Source organism: Salvelinus fontinalis, chromosome 5, assembly GCF_029448725.1.
Source record: "Salvelinus fontinalis isolate EN_2023a chromosome 5, ASM2944872v1, whole genome shotgun sequence".
In the NCBI taxonomy this organism is placed as follows: Eukaryota; Metazoa; Chordata; class Actinopteri; order Salmoniformes; family Salmonidae; genus Salvelinus; species Salvelinus fontinalis.
In genome coordinates this window covers 35181523-35199874 of record NC_074669.1, presented here as the reverse complement: position 1 = coordinate 35199874, position 18352 = coordinate 35181523, and the positions used below count along the sequence as shown (strand labels likewise).

Genomic DNA, 18352 nt, shown 5'->3' with positions numbered 1-18352 from the left:
ACATGGCACATATTGCACTTTTACTTTCTTCTCCAACACTTTGTTTTTGAATTATTTAAACCAAATTGAACATGTTTCATTATTTATTTGAGGCTAAATTGATTTTATTGATGTATTATATTAAGTTAAAATAAGTGTTCATTCAGTATTGTTGTAATTCTTTTTTTATTACAAAAAAAAATAAAAATTGGCTGATTAATCGGTATCGGCTTTTTGGGTCCTCCAATAATCGGTATCGGTATCAGCGTTGAAAAATCATAATCGTTCGACCTCTACTCCAGAGGGTGGTGCTGTCTGCACAATGCATCACCGGGGGAAAACTACCTGCCCTCCATGACACCTACACCACCCGATGTCACAGGAAGGCCAAAAAGGTCATTAAGGACATCAACCACCTGAGCCACTGCCTGTTCACACCACTACCATCCAAAATGCGAGGTCAGTACAGGTGCAGGAAAGCTGGGACCGAGAGACTGAAAAACAGCTTCTATCTCAAGGCCATCAGACTGCTAACCAGCAATCACTAACTCAGAGAGGCTGCTGCCTACATTGAGACCCAATCACTGGCCACTTTAATAAATTCATCACTAGTCACTTTATACAATGCCACTCTAAATAATGCCACTTTAATAATATTTACATATCTTACATTATTCATATCACACATATCACACATTCATAACCTCAAGTCAAAACCGTTACAACGTATATGCAGAATTTTATACCATCTACTGCACCTTGCCTATGCCGCTCGGCCATCGCTCATCCATATACTTACATGTACATACTTTCATTCACCCCTTTAGATTTGTGTGTATTAGGTAGTTGTTAGGGAATTGTTAGATTACTTGTTAGATATTACTGCACTGTTGGAACTATAAGCACAAGCATTTTGCTACACTCACATTAACATCTGCTAACAATGTGTATGTGACAAATAAAATGGTATTTTATTTCCTGCGGGATGCCTGCAGGAATTTTTTATGCTGCGGGCAGTAGCGGGCGATCAGACAAACAACTTTGGGATGAAAATATTTTTGTTGTCCCACATATTATTTGTAAACAGTCCTCTTTCTGCTTTGTATGCGTTAGCCTATTTATTGTATTAAAATTACATATTTTTTGCATTATTCACACATTTAGAATTCGCTGCTTCAACTTCAATAGCCTACCTCTCCTAGATGGGCGTGAGAGTTCAAGTGTGCCTAGTGTGTGTTGTCTCTGAAATAGAGTAGGCTGCCTACATGGGCGAAGAATCACATGGTAGTTAATTAACTTGAATATGAAATTAACAGTGTCTGTAAATAAATATTGATAATGGAAAGAAGTGGAGGGCACTCAACCAACATGAGTCGAAGTGCAATCAAAAGATGTAATCATCATGGAAAAGGAAAAGTCACAATGTGCACATAGGTTAGGCTACTATGGTGAGCGAGTGTTGTGCCTTTTTCCTTTTCAACAAGTATCGATTACCCATTTATTTGTCTCTGCTGCAAATCGTCCGGCTAAAAAATGTGGCTATATCCTATAGGCCTATGCAAAATGTAGCAAGTGTCACTGTCATAATTCTTGCTGTTTCCAGTTCAGTAGCCATATCTGAGAGATCATGTGCGCATGTGGTCAGATTACGCGGATGCTACGCTACAGGACTGTAATATGTTCCTGGATTCATCCAATGGCATTAAGGAGTATGCCACCTCAGTCACCGGCTTCATCAATAAGTGCATAAACGACATCGTCCCCACAGTGACCGTACGTATATATCACAACCAGAAGCCAAGAATTACAGTCAACATCTGCACCGATCTAGAGCTGCCACTTTCAAGGAGAGGGACACTAATCCGGATGCTTATATGAAATCCCGCTATGCCCGCAGAAGAACCATCAAACAGGCAAAGCTTCAATACAGGACTAAGATTGAATATGATGCTCGTTGGGTGTGGCAGGGCTTGCAAACTATTTTGGACTACAAAGGGAAACCCAGCCGCGAGCTGCCAACGAGATGAGCTAAATTCCTTTTATGCTCCCTTCGAGGCAAGCAACAATGAAGCATGCATGAGAACACCAGCTGTTCCAAACGACTGTGTGATCACACTCTCCATAGCCGATGTGAGCAAGACCTTTAAACAGGTCAACATTCACAAGGCCGCAGGGCCAAACGGATTACCAGGACATGTACTCAGAGCATGGCAAGTATCTTCACTGATATTTTCAACCTCTCCCTGACCGAGTCTGTAATACATACATGTTTCAAGCAGACCACCATAGTCCCTGTGCCCAAGAAAGCGAAGGTAACCTGCCTAAATGACTACTGCCCCATAGTACTTACGTCGGTGCCATGAAGTGCTTTGAAAGGCTGGTCATGACTCACATCAACGCCATCATGCCGGAAACCCTAGACCCACTCCAATTCGCAGACCGCCCCAACATATCCACAGGTGACGCAATCTCAATCGCACTCCACGATGCCCTTTCCCACCTGGACTAAAGGAACACCTATGCTGTTCATTGACTACAGCACAGCATTCAACACCATAGTACCCACAAAGCTCATCACTAAACTAAGGACCCTGTGACTAAACACCTCCCTCTGCAACTGGATCCTGCACTTCCTGACAAGCTGCTCCCAGCTGGTAAGGGTTGGCAACAACACATCTGCCACGCTGATCCTCAACACTGGGACCCTTCAGGGGTGCGTGCTTAGTCCCCTCCAGTACTCCCTGTTCCCCAATGACTGTGTGGCCAAGCACGACTCCAACACCATCATTAAATTGCTGACGACACAACAGTGGTAGGCCTGATCACCGACAACGATGAGACAGCCTATAAGGAGGAGGTCGACAACAACCTCTCCCTAAATGTGAGCAAGACAAAGCAGCTGATCGTGGACTACAGGAAAAGGAGGGCCGAACAGGCCCCCATTAACATTGACGGGGATGTAGTGGAGCGGGTCGAGAGTTTCAAGTTCCTTGGTGTCCACATCACCAAGGAACTATCATGGTCCAAACACACCAAGACAGTCATGAAGAGGGCACGACAACACCTTTTTATTTATTTTTTTACTTTATTTTATTTTTTAAATATTTTCTTAACTCTATTTCTTGAACTGCAGTGTTGGTTAAGGGCTTGAAAGTAAGCATTTCACGGTGTCTTCACCTGTTGTATTCGGCGCATGTGACTGTGAAGCCTATAACGTTAGAGCTATTTATTAGTGTGTCTGTGTGAAAAGTAGGAAATTAGCTAGGCAAACCGATGCTTTCATCGTTTCATCGTTTGATTCAGGTCTAGTGTGATTGAGGAAAAAACAATAGCTAACATTAACCAACTTTTGGCCAGCTCTCTCTCTAATGGTACATCAACTGGTGGAAGCTAGCCAAGTTCATTTACTTCTGAAACGGGACAAAACAAAGGCTACAAAACATTTCCGTTCAAACAACAGCTGTTACATAGTAATACTAACTGCCTCATATCGCTATCTGACAGATAACTAGAGCTGACCTGGCTGTGGTAGCTACTACACGATAGCATAGCTTATTCATTGCTTGCCGTGCTTCTACACCTGCATTGCTTGCTGTTTGGGGTTTTAGGCTGAGTTTCTGTACAGCACATTGAGATATCAGCTGATGTAAGAAGGGCTATATAAATACATTTGATTTGATTCATTCACCTCAGTCGAGAGGGGATGAAACATTAGCTAACGTTACTGTACATGTCAGTTACAATACTAGCTCAGCACTGCGAATAAACACTAGTTCATTTTTTTATGTTAAGTTAAACAGAAGTTACTTTGCCAGCTACATCAGTCAACTAAAGAGTAGCCAGTGTCTGCTCTACATACTATTACAACGCTGTGAAAGAGCGCAACACATACACACTGAACTATGCTCAACTCTCTTTTGCTGATTCAGCCAGCCTTCCAGAAGCGTTGCCTTCACACAGCATGTCTGCCCCCTCTTTGGTGTCTTCCTGGTCCTAAATCAAACCCTTCTATTATATTGCAATGATAAAAAATAAAAATAAAAATTACATTTCAGAATGTGGTGGGGACATGACTCCCATCCCCAGTTAAAGTTGCGCCCCTGGCAGCATACATAAAGTGCCCATCTATGCATCCCTTGCAATTGTCATGTGACAAAGACTATGGGCTTTTCAAATACATTCCTGCTCAAATTCAAGGAAAGACTGATACAGACCAAGTCGTTAACATGTCACGCTGGAGAGCGACATAGATGAGGAAGACCCAGATGAGATGATGACCACGCTCGGTAGAGTAGCCTATTCATTCGTTTATTCTGCGCGCTCGATTGGTCCAGAATACTCTACTGTGCGGTGAGGGAGTGAATGCCGACTTGAGAGATATTTTTTGAGAAGCTCTTCGGAAACAATCTTCCTCCATTTTTTAATGAGAACGTCGTAAATTGTACAATTCTTGAAATAGTTAGACCCTCAGAATTACGCCCGCGTGATTGTCTGGTGACAGACAAGTCAACCCATCAAGGAGGTGCTGTAATTTTTTGGGGTAGGGGGGACGAACGATACCGGATGTCTCTGGAAGAGATTCCCTCAAAACGTTTTTTTAGCTGTACCATTCTAACCGAACGAGGTTGGCTCGAGGAGGAGGACACACAATAGTGCGCCGCGAAATAAACCGCGTGGCTAACAAAAGAAACCAGCCTTGGTTTTTGACACGTTCGAGGTTTACAGAAATTCAACTATTCAGGAAGACCCTTTTGTCAACCCATGAGAATATAAAGTGGATTCGCATTTTAGGTAAGGTGCACCTGAGCGCAGGCTGTAGTTTGTCTAATTCTGTTGTTTTGTTATGCTATTGGTGGATAAGACTAATAATAATGTTAAACAACACCAACATGCATTAGGTAATGATATTTCTGGGAGTTCTGGGATTTCCCTGAAGCGAAATTCCAATTGATGTGTTATTTATAATGGCTAGGCTATAGCCTATTGATAGGCAATTGGATTGAGTAACACATATGGTTGGCTACGTGTATAATTTTTCAAGAATGTGACGATTCGATTGATAAAAAACAACAACAAAAAATACATTGTAACGGGTGACCCAGACCCAGACTAAATTATAGGCTACATTGTGCAGGCTACATTTCAAGACGTTACATTGTTTCTGTCTTAGTTAATGTTAACTAACTTGACTTAGGCATTTGACCTCAAATGGGTTAATAACTGAATAACGTAATGCCTTCAAAGCAGATAACTGACAGATAACTGACACCACTGACGTGATAATGAAATCACAATAGTTGTACAGGTGCTCTCTCTAGATCAGTGACTGGGTCATTTCAATTTAGGGGTCCCTCTGACACACTTTGATATTCTCCTAGGTCTGTCTGGATAAGGACAAGAATGAGAGTGACACTGATATGAAATAGCCTGCAGTAGCCTGCATATTCAGACTAGACTCTAGAAGAGTCTCTCTCTGTTTCTTTCTGAAGCCAGATTAGTTTTAAATCCAGGGCCAACCTCTTAAACTGAAAAAAAGAAACGTGGTCACACTTTACATGGAGTTGCACCTATACCATGTAGCCAAATATAATGTCAATTTCTTTATGAAATGTATCGTTACGTGGTAATATACTAGTAAATAATTAAACACAGAATTTGTTTCCATTAAACTGATATTTTATGAATGAATGATTGTCTATATTTACAGAGCAACTACATGTCATACAGGGAACTGAAGCTTCCTATGTCCATTAGAGGTTGCAAGACATGTTTTGCATCTCCCTAACCCTTGTGTTGAGCGGACAGTGTTAGTGAGAGAGTGGGTCTGGTCTGAATGATTAGGGGACACAGGCTTGCGAATGAACCCTCCCTGGGCGAACAAGCCTGTCTGTCCTGATGCCATTTGACAGTTATATACTCTGGTGCCTCCTTCTTCACTTTCATCCCACTCTCTATCTCTCCCTGATTCCCCCCAGCCCTCTCCGTCTCCCTCACTCCTCTCTCTCGCTCTCTCTCTCTCTTGGAAGCACCCTCTTTCCATCACAGTACATCCATTCTACCACCTCTCACCTTCAAATAACTCTGCGTCTTTTCTTCATTGTCTCTCCCTTCTTTCTTCCATCCCTCTCTGAGAACACGCTGAGAACACACGTTCTCTTCCTTTCAGTTCATCCAAAAATCAAACCCTTTTAGAGTGTGTCCATCGATCAGACAACTCAGTCGCTCTCTCTCTGTGTGTGTGTGTGTGAAGTATAGTGAAAACACATTGATCAATAAGCAGCGTTGTAAGTGGACTCTGAGAGCAAAGCTTTAATATTCAATACCTAAGCTTGAGAAATCAATTAATCTCAATAGTCATGCAATCGTAGTATTTACAAATATTAAATCAACATTTGCTCATTTTGTATTAGCCAAAATGGTTTGAATGGTCCGCTGGCTCCCTGTGGCAAGATTTTGATTGGATGGGGGTGGTACATGTTATGTTCGTCACTGTTTTCGGACCAGGTAGGACAGATTTTGTAGAGAGTTGTTCCGTATGCTAGTTTGCAACATTGTAGAAAATGGAAGAAGACTTGGAGGAAAAACTGAATTCTGTTTTGCCAGAAGTGTGGTCTATACACATAATCAAGTCAATGAAGGCATTACAATATAAAATAGTATAATGTACGCCATACACACACTGTAAATAAATAATTTGGCTTAAAGATTTGTTCTAATACTCATTTTCAGTTATATAAAGTAGAGAGTGGACCAAGATGTGACCTGTCACCCATAGTTAGTTAGTTCATAATGAGCATTTTGGTTCTCACTTTTCTCCTTCACTGGACTTCAATAAATAATCAAGATTTGGAAACATCAAAGTTTAGTGGATTGTAAAACTTTATTGTAAATGAACTTGTAGTTGCCTTTTCTTTGGTTGAATGGTACAACGCACGGGGACGTCCTGTTTTGAGGTTCTGGTATTAGGACGGGAGGAGCAAGAGGGAGTCGTGGTCAGATTTGCCGAAAGAAGGGCGGGGGAGGGCCTTGTAACATTCCGGAAGTTTGAATAGCAATGGTCGAGAGTCTTAGCAGCGCGAGTATTACAGTCGATGTGTTGATAGAACTTCGACAGCCTAGTTCTCAGATTTGCTTTGTCCCCAACTACAATAAATGCAGCCTCAGGATATGTGGTTTGCATAAAATCCAGTGAAGTTCTTTGAGGGCCGCCGAGGTATCGGCTTGAGGTGGGATGTAAACGACTGTGGCGATGATTTAGGAGAATTCTCTTGGAAGATAATATGGTCGTCATTTAATTGTGAGGTATTCTAGGTCGGGTGAACAAAGGGACTTGAGTGCCTCTATTTTCCTAGAATTACACCATGAGTCGTTAATCATGAAACACACCCCTCTGCCCTTCTGCTTCTTGGAGAGATATTTATTCCTGTCTGCGCGACGTACTGAGAATCCTGCTGGCTTTACCGACTACGACAGATTATCCCGAGAGAGCCATGTTTCCATGGAACAAAGTATGCCCCGATGTCTCTCTGGAAAGAAATCCTTGCTCTCAGCTCATTAACTTTGTTATCCAAAGACTGAACATTAGCGAGTAATATACTCGGAAGCGGTGGGTGGCATGTACGCCTCCTAAGTCGAACCAGCAGGCCGCTTCGAGTGCCTCTCCTTTGCCGGCGACGTTTTCGGTCGGCCTCCGGAACAAGTTAAATTGCTCTGGGGAGATTGAATAAAGGATCTGCTCTAGGGAAGTCATATTCCTAGTCCTAATGCTGGTAGTTCTGGTGAGTTGCCGATGCTTTAATATCCAATAGTTCTTCCCGGCTGTATGTAATGACACAACATTTCCTGAGCTAATAATATAAAAAAAATAGTACATAAAAAAATAAAAAAATACTGGCAAAGTTTCCTAAGAGCTAATCGCGATGCCATCTCCGGCGCCATCTTATGCCATAACATTGTAAGTAAAAGAAAATGCACAAATAAATGGTTAAAAAAAGGTTAACAGAATATTTTAAGTTAAAATAATGACAAATGCAACAAAGAACGTAACGGTATAAAACTAAGTCTACATTTTGTGAGTCTACATTCTCATTGGTTTCAGTACTACATCTTCTTTCCTCTTTCTTACATTACCTTTCTAACTATGGCATTTAAGATAACAATTCACAGTTTAGGGTCTCAGCACTACATCTGAAATCAAGTGTCAATGTTTATGCCTCTGTCTGAGTGCAGACAGTTTGTTATTTTTGTGGTTGTTGATCCGCAACACTAGTTCCTCATAGTCCAATTTGTGCAACATGTTTATAAGGATGTTCTGGAAGTATGGGTAGAATCTGCCAGGTGTCAAAGCAAACATCTTCTGATCAAGAAGCACACTTATTATTACTTGAGATTGAATGCTTTCCAGACTCTGGCTTCAGCTCACAATCGTTATCAAATCACTGCATAATGTCTGTCTGCTCTCATATGGCCCTGCTGACTTTCTGTGCAATGTCAAACTGGACATTGGCCACTTGGTGTTGGATGAGGTTTGTTGTGAGGTGCACGTGGTGTTCGCAGTTCAAGTCCAACGCTATGTTTCCTGATCCACCACCTGTATTCACTGTGCTGTTTCACCTGAGTCCTATGAGACACACTGGAGCTTTGTAAGGCTAGCTCAAACTGCAGTTTCAGCATTTTGAATTTCCACAGCCCGCAGGTTCTCTCCATCACCCACATGTATAGAAACTAGAAAGTTCCTTTCCTGGAGTACTTTTTTAGATCTGGCTTAAATTGTATCTTGATTATTGACAACTGATATCTTGTGTTCTTTTTGCTCATGGTGACTCAATTGTTTTTGAATTTGGAAGGACGGATGGCTAGGATAGTGACAGGTCAGCATCTGTGGTTGTTTGTCCTGTGTTTGGCTTTTCTCCACTCGGCTGGCGGTGGACATCTGTGTGTCATCGTTCATGACATAGGTGTCTACTATGGCAAACATCTGAGCATCAAACCTCTTCTGTTTTTCGGTGGCAGATGTGAAATCTTCTGGTGGAATATGTCTGTGTATTGTATAGGGATGTTGCTTAATGTTTTAACTAACAATTTTTTTTGGGGGGGGGGGGGCATCTGTTAAAATGACAAGCACCCCCGCAAAATCCATGTCAATTTACAATGGTGAATAATGGTCTACAGCAGCCATGTACCATTGAAAGCGCCTCGACTATAGCATGTTTGTTTGTCTGTAAGGGTACACTACGGCCTTTTAAATTCCAACACGATACCTTCTCTGGAGATAGTTTCGAAGTGCCACTGAAGGGGCATTTTGCTTGTCTGTAAAGGAATGAGGCTTCAGAATCGGGACTAATGTCCATCACTAGGCGACCAGAACTGTCAATCAAATAATCTCGAGCTACCTGCGCGCATACCACACTGTCTCCTAAAAAAGCGTGTGCGTGCTTGCACGCCAACCTCCCGAGTTGATACAATGTTGCATTTCACTAGCGATAGGTCAAGACAGATATAAAAGGGCTTAGAGAGATTCATGTGTGTAATGATCGTCGTAATCCTCCTCCTCGGACGAGGAGGAGAGGCAAGAAGGATCAGACCAATATGCAGAGTGGTTAGTGTTCATATTTAATGAAAATAGAATGAACACTTAACATACAAAACAACAAACGTGACAAACCGCAAACAGTCCCGTGTGGTACAAACACAGACACGCGATACAACCACCCACAGCAACCACGTGAATCACAGGCTGCCTAAGTATGATTCTCAATCAGGGACAACGAGTGACAGCTGTCTCTGATTGAGAATCATACCCGGCCGAACACAAACAACCCAACAAGAAAATAACACCTCGACAACCCACCCCAACTCACGCCCTGACCAACTAAATAAACACAAGAAAAAGGAAAAACCGGTCAGGAACGTGACAATGTGATTGAAAGAACCTGAATATTCTTCAGGATATTTTGTACTGTTTTTATTTGTCGGCTTTAAGCCTATGCATTTTACTTAGTTGACGATGGAAGTTATAGGCCAATAGGCTCCCTGAGTTCCGTGTGCTAATTTCTTTAGCCGCCAATGGATTGGTGTATCAATGTGAACATATGGCAAAGACTGGTGCTCTTGCGTTAGTTTAATTTTCTCTTTTAAATTTGTATCATTTTGACTCCAATTTTTATGATTTAACCACATGACAGTAATCTATACACAATACCCCATAATGTCAAAGCAAAAACAGGTTTAGACATTTTTGCAAATTTCTGAAATGTTAATAAGGTATCTTCTTTATTTAAGTATTCAGACCCTTTGCTATAAGAATCGAAATTGAGCTCCAGTGAGTCCTGTTTCTATTGATCATCCTTGAGATGTTTTTACAACTTGATTGGACACCACCTGTGGTAAATTCAATTGATTGGACATGATTTTGGAAAGGCACACATCTGTCTATAAAGGTACCACAGTGGACAGTGTTTTGCCAGAGCAAAAACCAAGCCATGAGGTCGAAGAAATTGTCTGTAGAGCTCCGAGACAGGATTGTGTCAAGGCACAGATCTGGGGAAGGGTAGCAAAAAATGGCTGCAGCATTGAAGGTCCCCAAGAACACAGTGGCCTCCATCATTCTTAAATGAAAGAAGTTTGGAACCACCAAGAGTCTTGCTAGAGCTGGCCGCCTGGCTAAACTGAGCAATCGGGGGAGAAGGGCCTTGGTCAGGGAGGTGACCAAAAACCCGATGGTCACTCTAACAGAGTTCCAGAGTTCCTCTGGGGAGATGGGAGAAACTTCCAGAAGGACAACCATCTCAGCAGCACTCCACCAATCAGGCCTTTATGGTAGAGTGTCCAGACGGAAGCCACTTCTCAGTAAAAGGCACATGACAGCCCGCTTGGAGCCAAAAGCCACCTAAAGGACTCGCAGACAATGAGAAACAATATTCTCTGGTTTGATGAAACGAAGATTGAGCTCTTTGGCTGGAATACCAAGCCTCACTTCTGGTGGAAACCTGCCACCATCCCTACGGGGAAGCATGGTGGTGGCGCATCATGCTGTGGGGATGTTTTTCAGCGGCAGGGACTGGGAGACTAGTCAGGATCGAGGGAAAGCTGAACGGAGCAAAGTACAGAGAGATCCTTGATGAAAACCTACTCCAGAGCAATCAGGACCACAGACTGGGGCAAAGGTTCACCTTCCAACAGGACAACAACCCTAAGCTCACAGCCAATACAAAGCAGGAGTGACTTCCCGACAAGTTTCTGAATGTCCTTGAGTGGCCCAGTCAGAGCCCGGACTTGAACCCCATCGAACATCTCTGGAGAGACTTGAAAATAGCTGTGAATCGACGCTCCCCATCCAACCTGACAGAGCTTGAGAGGATCTGCAGAGAAGAAGAATGGGAGAATCCCGCCAAATACAGGTGTGCCAAGGTTGTAGTGTCATACCCAAGAAGACTTGATGCTGTAAATGCTGCCAAAGGTGCTTCAACAAAGTACTGAGTACAGGGTCTGAGATTTCTAAAAATCAGTTTTTGCTTTTTCATTATGGGATATTGTGTGTAGACCTATGAGGACAGTGTTTATCCATTTTAGAAAAAGGCTGTAATGTAACAATGTGGAAAACTCAAGGGGTCTGAATACTTTCCGAATGCACTGCTTGCCATAACAAAGGGTTTTGAATACTTATTGACTCAAGACATTTCAGCTTTTAATTCTATAAACATAATTCCACTTAAACATTATGAGGTATTGTGTGTAGGCCAGTGACACAAAATCTCAATTTAATCATTTTTAAATGCAAGCGGTAAAACAACAATGTGTCAAAAAATCAAGGGGTGTGAGTACTTTCTGAAGGCACTGTAATTAGCATGTGAATAGGCTAGCTAACCAACTAGCTCGGCATTTATCAAGCTTACCATGCCTTTTTGACCAACTCAACATTCCTCTTGCCAATCTCAGTGGACTTTTTTTGCCTGCTCCCATCTCTTGGTCTCCTTCTAGGTTCAAAACTATATGGCTGTAGTGCTTCATTGTCAAAAGAAACACACTCTTAACACATTCACCTGTGCGGCCAGGCAGTCAAGTAGTCTAGTAAAAGATGCGATCTTGCAATATTGGCACTCTACACTTGAGACAGTAATCAATTAAATAAATGTTACATTTAAAAAAAATTATAAACTTGAGACAGACCAAGTGAAGAGGAACAAAGTTAAACCTTGGATTTGGAAGTTTAAATATATCCCTCTGGTGGCTGAGTTAACTTATTTTAAGAAATGCCATTAGAGAAAATGTTTAAAATCGTTGATAGGCTGATGAGGAATTTGTTACTTTAAATAATCCCTGCTACTTGGTTGAGGTTAGCATAGGGCTAAATGTCCCAGGTTATCGAATGGGCACAGCTAAGATGTAGCATTTTATCACATGCAACTACAGCAGTTAATTGAATTGGCCGATGTTTAAACTTAATCTAAAACTTTAATTGTTCTAATGGCCCCATTGTGTTTTTAAAGTCTTTGTTTGTTTATGAGTCTGGGTGTGTTTTATAAGTCTGGATGTACACAGCAAAGGGGGGGAGGGGGGGGGGGGGTGGTGGTACAGTGTCTTTGCTTTTATTGAACACATTACAAAGTACACTACTGTGAACCATAAATCATTTCCTGATTTTGAAGCAGCAGTGGACATGTTTTTTCTTCTTCTTTTCTCTTGTGGGAGAACATCTTCATCAATGTGTTATGGTTCAGCTTTTACTCAGATTTGTCTGTTGCATGATGTCGCCAACTGGTCATTCTCACCTGCACATTTAGAAGAGAATGCATGGGGGGGGAAAAGTACCACGAATCACAGTTATCAGAAATCCACACTGATACACCTAGAGGAATTGCTGCAGCAAATCAACAGCACATCAATGTCTGGGGTTGTCAAGGGGAGAGATGAGGGAGAGAGAAAAGAGGGAGGGAAGGTGGAAATTAAAAGCCATTTAGTAAGTGTGTGATTTTATAGGGTACATGGTGTCTTACAGAACAGGTGCAACTTTCTTTCCTCTGGGAAATTCAGAGAAAAATAATACATCTGTTTTCTTTAGCCCTTCTACTGTTCCTGTTTTTACCTCAGAGCTACTTATCGCTGAAATTCCCTCACTATGTTTTCCACCACATTAGTGAAGCTCCCCTGAGCACCTTACTCCTAGCCCTGTCTGACTCTGTCTGCCTGCCTTCCTTCCTGCCTGCCTGTCTGACAGAAAGTAACAGGGTGTCCGAGAAAGAGAAACATAAGAGCGGTAGAGAACAACAAAGAGAAGGAGAGACTGAGAGCGAGTCAAGGACAGGGACATCGAGATTAGGGCTGACCCAATTCAGTCGAGCAGTTGCAAAAATGGATCATTGTTATGGCAGATCTTGATTGATCTGTCTCAGTGGGCTAATCCATTGCGGAGGCAGCGGGGATGGCACACCAGTATCACCAGTAGTACATTTACCATTCATTCCCATACTTTCTCATCTACAATGTTTGTTTGGTTACCATAATTTATGTTAATGCATTCAATATGGTATTATTACAGTCTTTTACTGTTCTAATTGTCAGAGTGGACATGTTGCTTGCAGAGCGTACAACCTAGGCTACACTTGTGAGAAACAAGTTTTTGTTTATTTCATTCCATTTACGAGTTGTCAATTCATTAATTGTGTTTTGTTTGAAGCGCTCCTGTCAATGTTGAGTAAAGACCCGCATCTGATTAAGGTAGGCCTATAGGCTACCTGGCCTGTGCGCAAATGTAGGCTTTTAAATGTGCCCATTTGGGGATCTGACTGGTGTGGGTTGTGTGTCTTATGTAAACCGATTTTGAGGTTTGGCAGGCAACACCCAGGAAAGATGTTTATTTAGTCATAAACCGTCACACAGGGTTATATAAATGTGCCGTCATCCATCGTGTAGGTTTTTTAAAGCACCTATGTGCTTGAGACATCTGTGTGGTTTAAAGTAGATTAGCCATATATGGAGTCTGACGCAGAAGTACCGTAGGATTAATTCATAGCATGAAATCATGTATCAAAAATAAATGAAATCATGTTTTTCTCTCATCCATTTCTGAAAGGAGAAAATCATTGTGTCTGTGTGCTCTATAATTTGTGGTGATCAATCGGTGTATGTTATGCCTTTCATACGCACTGCCTCTAATTCGGATTTCTTTGGTGAAATGATTGCTTTGCAATGTCATATCACACTTTTTTTTGTATTGAACATGTGTCGCTTCTGCTGCAAACCAATATAGACAAAAGTGTGATCTACTATTGTATTATATTACATGGAAACCGTAATATTACACAAACCAACTTTGTGTAGCCAACTTCTTCTGTTCTAGGAGGCTTCTGTTGGTGTAGCGGTTGATGGTCCATGATAATGATAGTTGGTTGACTAATGACTACTGGATTATGTATTATAACAGATCCCTTCAGAGATTGGATAGATTGGATTACAGTTGGATATTACACCCAGCCGGCTAGAGCTACTGTAGGCTAGCTGGCCTCTTCTAGTTTAGTAGGAGGCGCTTCTGTTGGCGTTACTGTTGATGGTCCATGATAATGACTTTGTTGATGTATTATAACAGATTCCTTCATAGATTGGATTACAGCGGTGACGTTGACGCTGTTGGAATAGTACACATAAGACTATTGTGTCTGAAAACAGTGGCTCCCTAGTTCTTTAGTTTGGGCTTTGGTCTACCCTCCAGATGGGCTGTACTCTACCCAGGGGTGCTGAGGACATTACAGTACAGTGTGCACAGAATTTCTGACAATTATTAGATCTATATTATTAGATCGATGTGCCTACTGTCATGACCTAACCAAATAGACAACCTTCTGGGGGTCATGTGAAGTTGGGGTATCTGCCGGCAGCTGTTATGAAATATCGACGCAGGCGTTTTATGGTAACACTTTACGATACAGTCCAGACGCAACTGGTATTTTTTTGGTATATACTGAAAACAACCTGGTAACAAACAGTCGTTTTTTTATATCAATTTCAAAGATCGATGAATCGCAAAGGAAGTCATTGTTATCCATTTAACCTTTTGCCATGTTTACCATAGTATGTACTGGAGCACAATAGCAAGCGTAGCCAGATGCATGATTAGACTAAGTCCTCAAGGTATATGCTGTAGCATAGTAGAGAAGATCCTTCCATTTTAAAGGCCCTGTTCAGTCAAAAACACAATTTTCATTTGTTTTATATATAAACTCAGCAAAAAAGAAACGTCCTCACTGTCAACTGCGTTTATTTTCAGCAAACTTAACGTGTAAATATTTGTATGAACATAACAAGATTCAACAACTGAGACATAAACTGAACAAGTTCCACAGACATGTGACTAACAGAAATGGAATAATGTGACCCCGAACAAAGGGGGGGGATGAAAAGCAAAATCAAAGTAACAGTCAGTATCTCGTGTGGCCACCAGCTGCATTAAGTACTGCAGTGCATCTCCTCCTTACCCCACTCTTCCACCAAGGCACCTGCAAGTTCCTGGACATTTCTGGGGGGGAATGGCCCTAGCCCTCACCCTCCGATCCAACAGGTCCCAGACGTGCTCAATGGGATTGAGATCTGGGCTCTTCGCTGGCCATGGCAGAACACTGACATTCCTGTTGTGCAGGAAATCACGCACAGAACGAGCAGTATGGCTGGTGGCATTGTCATGCTGGAGGGTCATGTCAGGATGAGCCTGCAGGAAGGGTACCACATGAGGAAGGAGGATGTCTTCCCTGTAACGCACAGCGTTGAGATTGCCTGCAATGACAACACGTTCAGTTCGATGATGCTGTGACACACCACCCCAGACCATGACGGACCCTCCACCTCCAAATCGATCCCGCTCCAGAGTACAGGCCTCGGTGTAACGCTCATTCCTTCGACGATAAATGTGAATCCGACCATCACCCCTGGTGAGACAAAACCGCGACTCGTCAGTGAAGAGCACTTTTTGCCAGTCCTGTCTGGTCCAGCGACGGTGGGTTTGTGCCCATAGGCGACCTTGTTGCCGGTGATGTCTGGGGAGGACCAAACAACAACAGGCCTACAAGCCCTCAGTCCAGCCTCTCTCAGCCTATTGCGAACAGTCTGAGCGTTCCGGGTGTAACTCGGGCAGTTGTTGTTGCCATCCTGTAACTGTCCCGCAGGTGTGATGTTCGGATGTACCGATTCTGTGCAGGTGTTGTTACACGTGGTCTGCCACTGCGAGGATGATCAGCTGTCCGTCCTGTCTCCCTGTACCGCTGTCTTAGGCACAGTACAGACATGGCAATGTATTGCCCTGGCCACATCTGCAGTCCTCATGCCTCCTTGCAGCATGCCTAAGGCACGTACACGTAGATGAGCAGGGACCCAGGCATCTTTCTTTTGGTGTTTTTCACGGTCAGTAGAAAGGCCTCTTTAATGTCCTAGGTTTTCATAACTGTGACCTTAATTGTCTACCGTCTGTAAGCTGTTAGTGTCTTAACGACCGTTCCACAGGTGCATGTTCATTAATTGTTTATGGTTCATTGAACAAGCATGGGAAACAGTGTTTAAACCCTTTACAATGAAGATCTATGACGTTATTTGGATTTTTATGAATTATCTTTGAAAGACTTGGTCCTGAAAAAGGGACATTTATTTTTTGCTGAGTTTATTTACACACCATGAGGTTGGAATAACACTGTGAAATTGTGAACATGCTGATAATGCCCTTTTTGGTGTGAGAGATGTTTGAAAATACGTTTTGGTGGGATGGAGTTTTGGCCTAACATGGTGACATCACCATGCGGTAAATTATACGGAGCAAAAATATAAATGCAGCATGCAACAATTTCAATGATTTTACTGAGTGACTGATTTCCTTATATGAACTGTAAATTGAAATAAATGCATTAGGTCCTAATCTATGGATTTCACATGACTAACTGTAAATTGAAATAAATGCATTAGGTCCTAATCTATGGATTTCACATGACTGGGCAGGGGTGCAGCCATGGCTGGGCCTGGGAGGACATAGGCCCACTGACTGGGGACCAGGCGCAGCCATTCAGAACACGTTTTTCCCCACAAAAGGGCTTTATTACAGACAGAAATACTCCTCCAGTTCATCACTGTCTGAGTGGCTGGTCTCAGCCGATGAGGAGGTCCTGGGCTGGCGTGGTTACACTTGGTCTGCGGTTGTGAGGCTGGTTGGACATACTGCCAAATTCTCTAAAACGACACTGGAGATAGCTTATGGGAGAGAAATTAACATTAAATGATCTGTCTACAGCTCTGGTGGACATTCCTGCAGTCACACCCTCAACTTGCACACTCCCTCTGTGGCATTGTGTTGTGTGACCCTCTGTGGCATTGTGTTGTGGCCTTTTATTGTCCCCAGCACAAGGTGCACCTGTGTAATGATCATGCTGTTTAATTATCTTATTGATATGCTACACCTGTCAGGTGGATGGATTATCTTGGCAAAGGAGAAATGCTCACTAACAAATTTGTGTACAACATCTTTGAGAAATAAGTTTTCTGTGTGTATGGAACCATTCTGGGATCTTTTATTTCAGCTCATGAAACATGGGACCAACACTTTACATGTTGTGTTTATATTTTTGTTCAGTATAGTTAATAGACCAATAAGAAAGAGTTCCAAACCTCTGCCAATAACAGCACATTTTCAGTTTTCCCTTCCCCCCCAAGAAATTGACCTTTTCTCAGAAGCTGTTTTCGTTTCCTTTTTTACCATTTTAATTTAAATCACAGTAAGGTACTTAATTGTTAGCCAGAAATGATTTGTTATTAAGATATTAACGGCTGAATTGGACCTTTTAATTTGAAGTTATAAAGGAAGGTTTAATTGTCTCATCAGGGAACTGCTTGATCACTGTTGAGCCATTCATTCTTACACACAGACACCCCTCTATAGCTTTGAATGATTAGTATGAGATAAATTAAGCTCTGCAGGGCCATTAAGGCCACACACTGTTTTTTTCATTAGCCAGATATGCTAAATGGGTTGCATTATAATAGCTGTCATAAAGGCGATCGGAATGTAATTTCTGAAGGGGAGGCAGGGGAGAACTTATATGAAGATGGTTACCGAGAACTACATACAGCATTTTTAACAGGGTTGTTAGCATTAGGGAAAAAAGCAAACGTCTTGCCCAGAACTAGCTCAATATCTATGCGTCAGATAAGAACAAGACTACAGAATCCATAAAGGGACCATTAGACTTGCCACCTTTTTTGGACTGATGTTTGTAGGGGCAACAGTTTTGTTCAAATATATAATTTATCGCTCTCACGTGCGTGCACATTTTTGTTTTTTAAGAAACAGCGATGTGCTACCTTTTTGTAGCATTTCTGACAATCACAGAGCTCTATATAACCA

General features: G+C 42.2%; 1 protein-coding gene across 1 annotated transcript in view; it reads left to right on the top strand.

Annotated features, from left to right (window-relative positions):
- The first annotated feature begins 4283 nt into the window (after window positions 1–4283).
- The window catches only part of LOC129855515 (cAMP-specific 3',5'-cyclic phosphodiesterase 4B-like), a 303941-nt gene continuing 289872 nt past the window's right edge, over window positions 4284–18352 (top strand). Inside the window, exon 1 of the mRNA XM_055923263.1 lies at window positions 4284–4770. The gene's annotated coding sequence lies outside the window, so the exon portion shown is untranslated. The remainder of the gene's footprint in view (window positions 4771–18352) is intronic.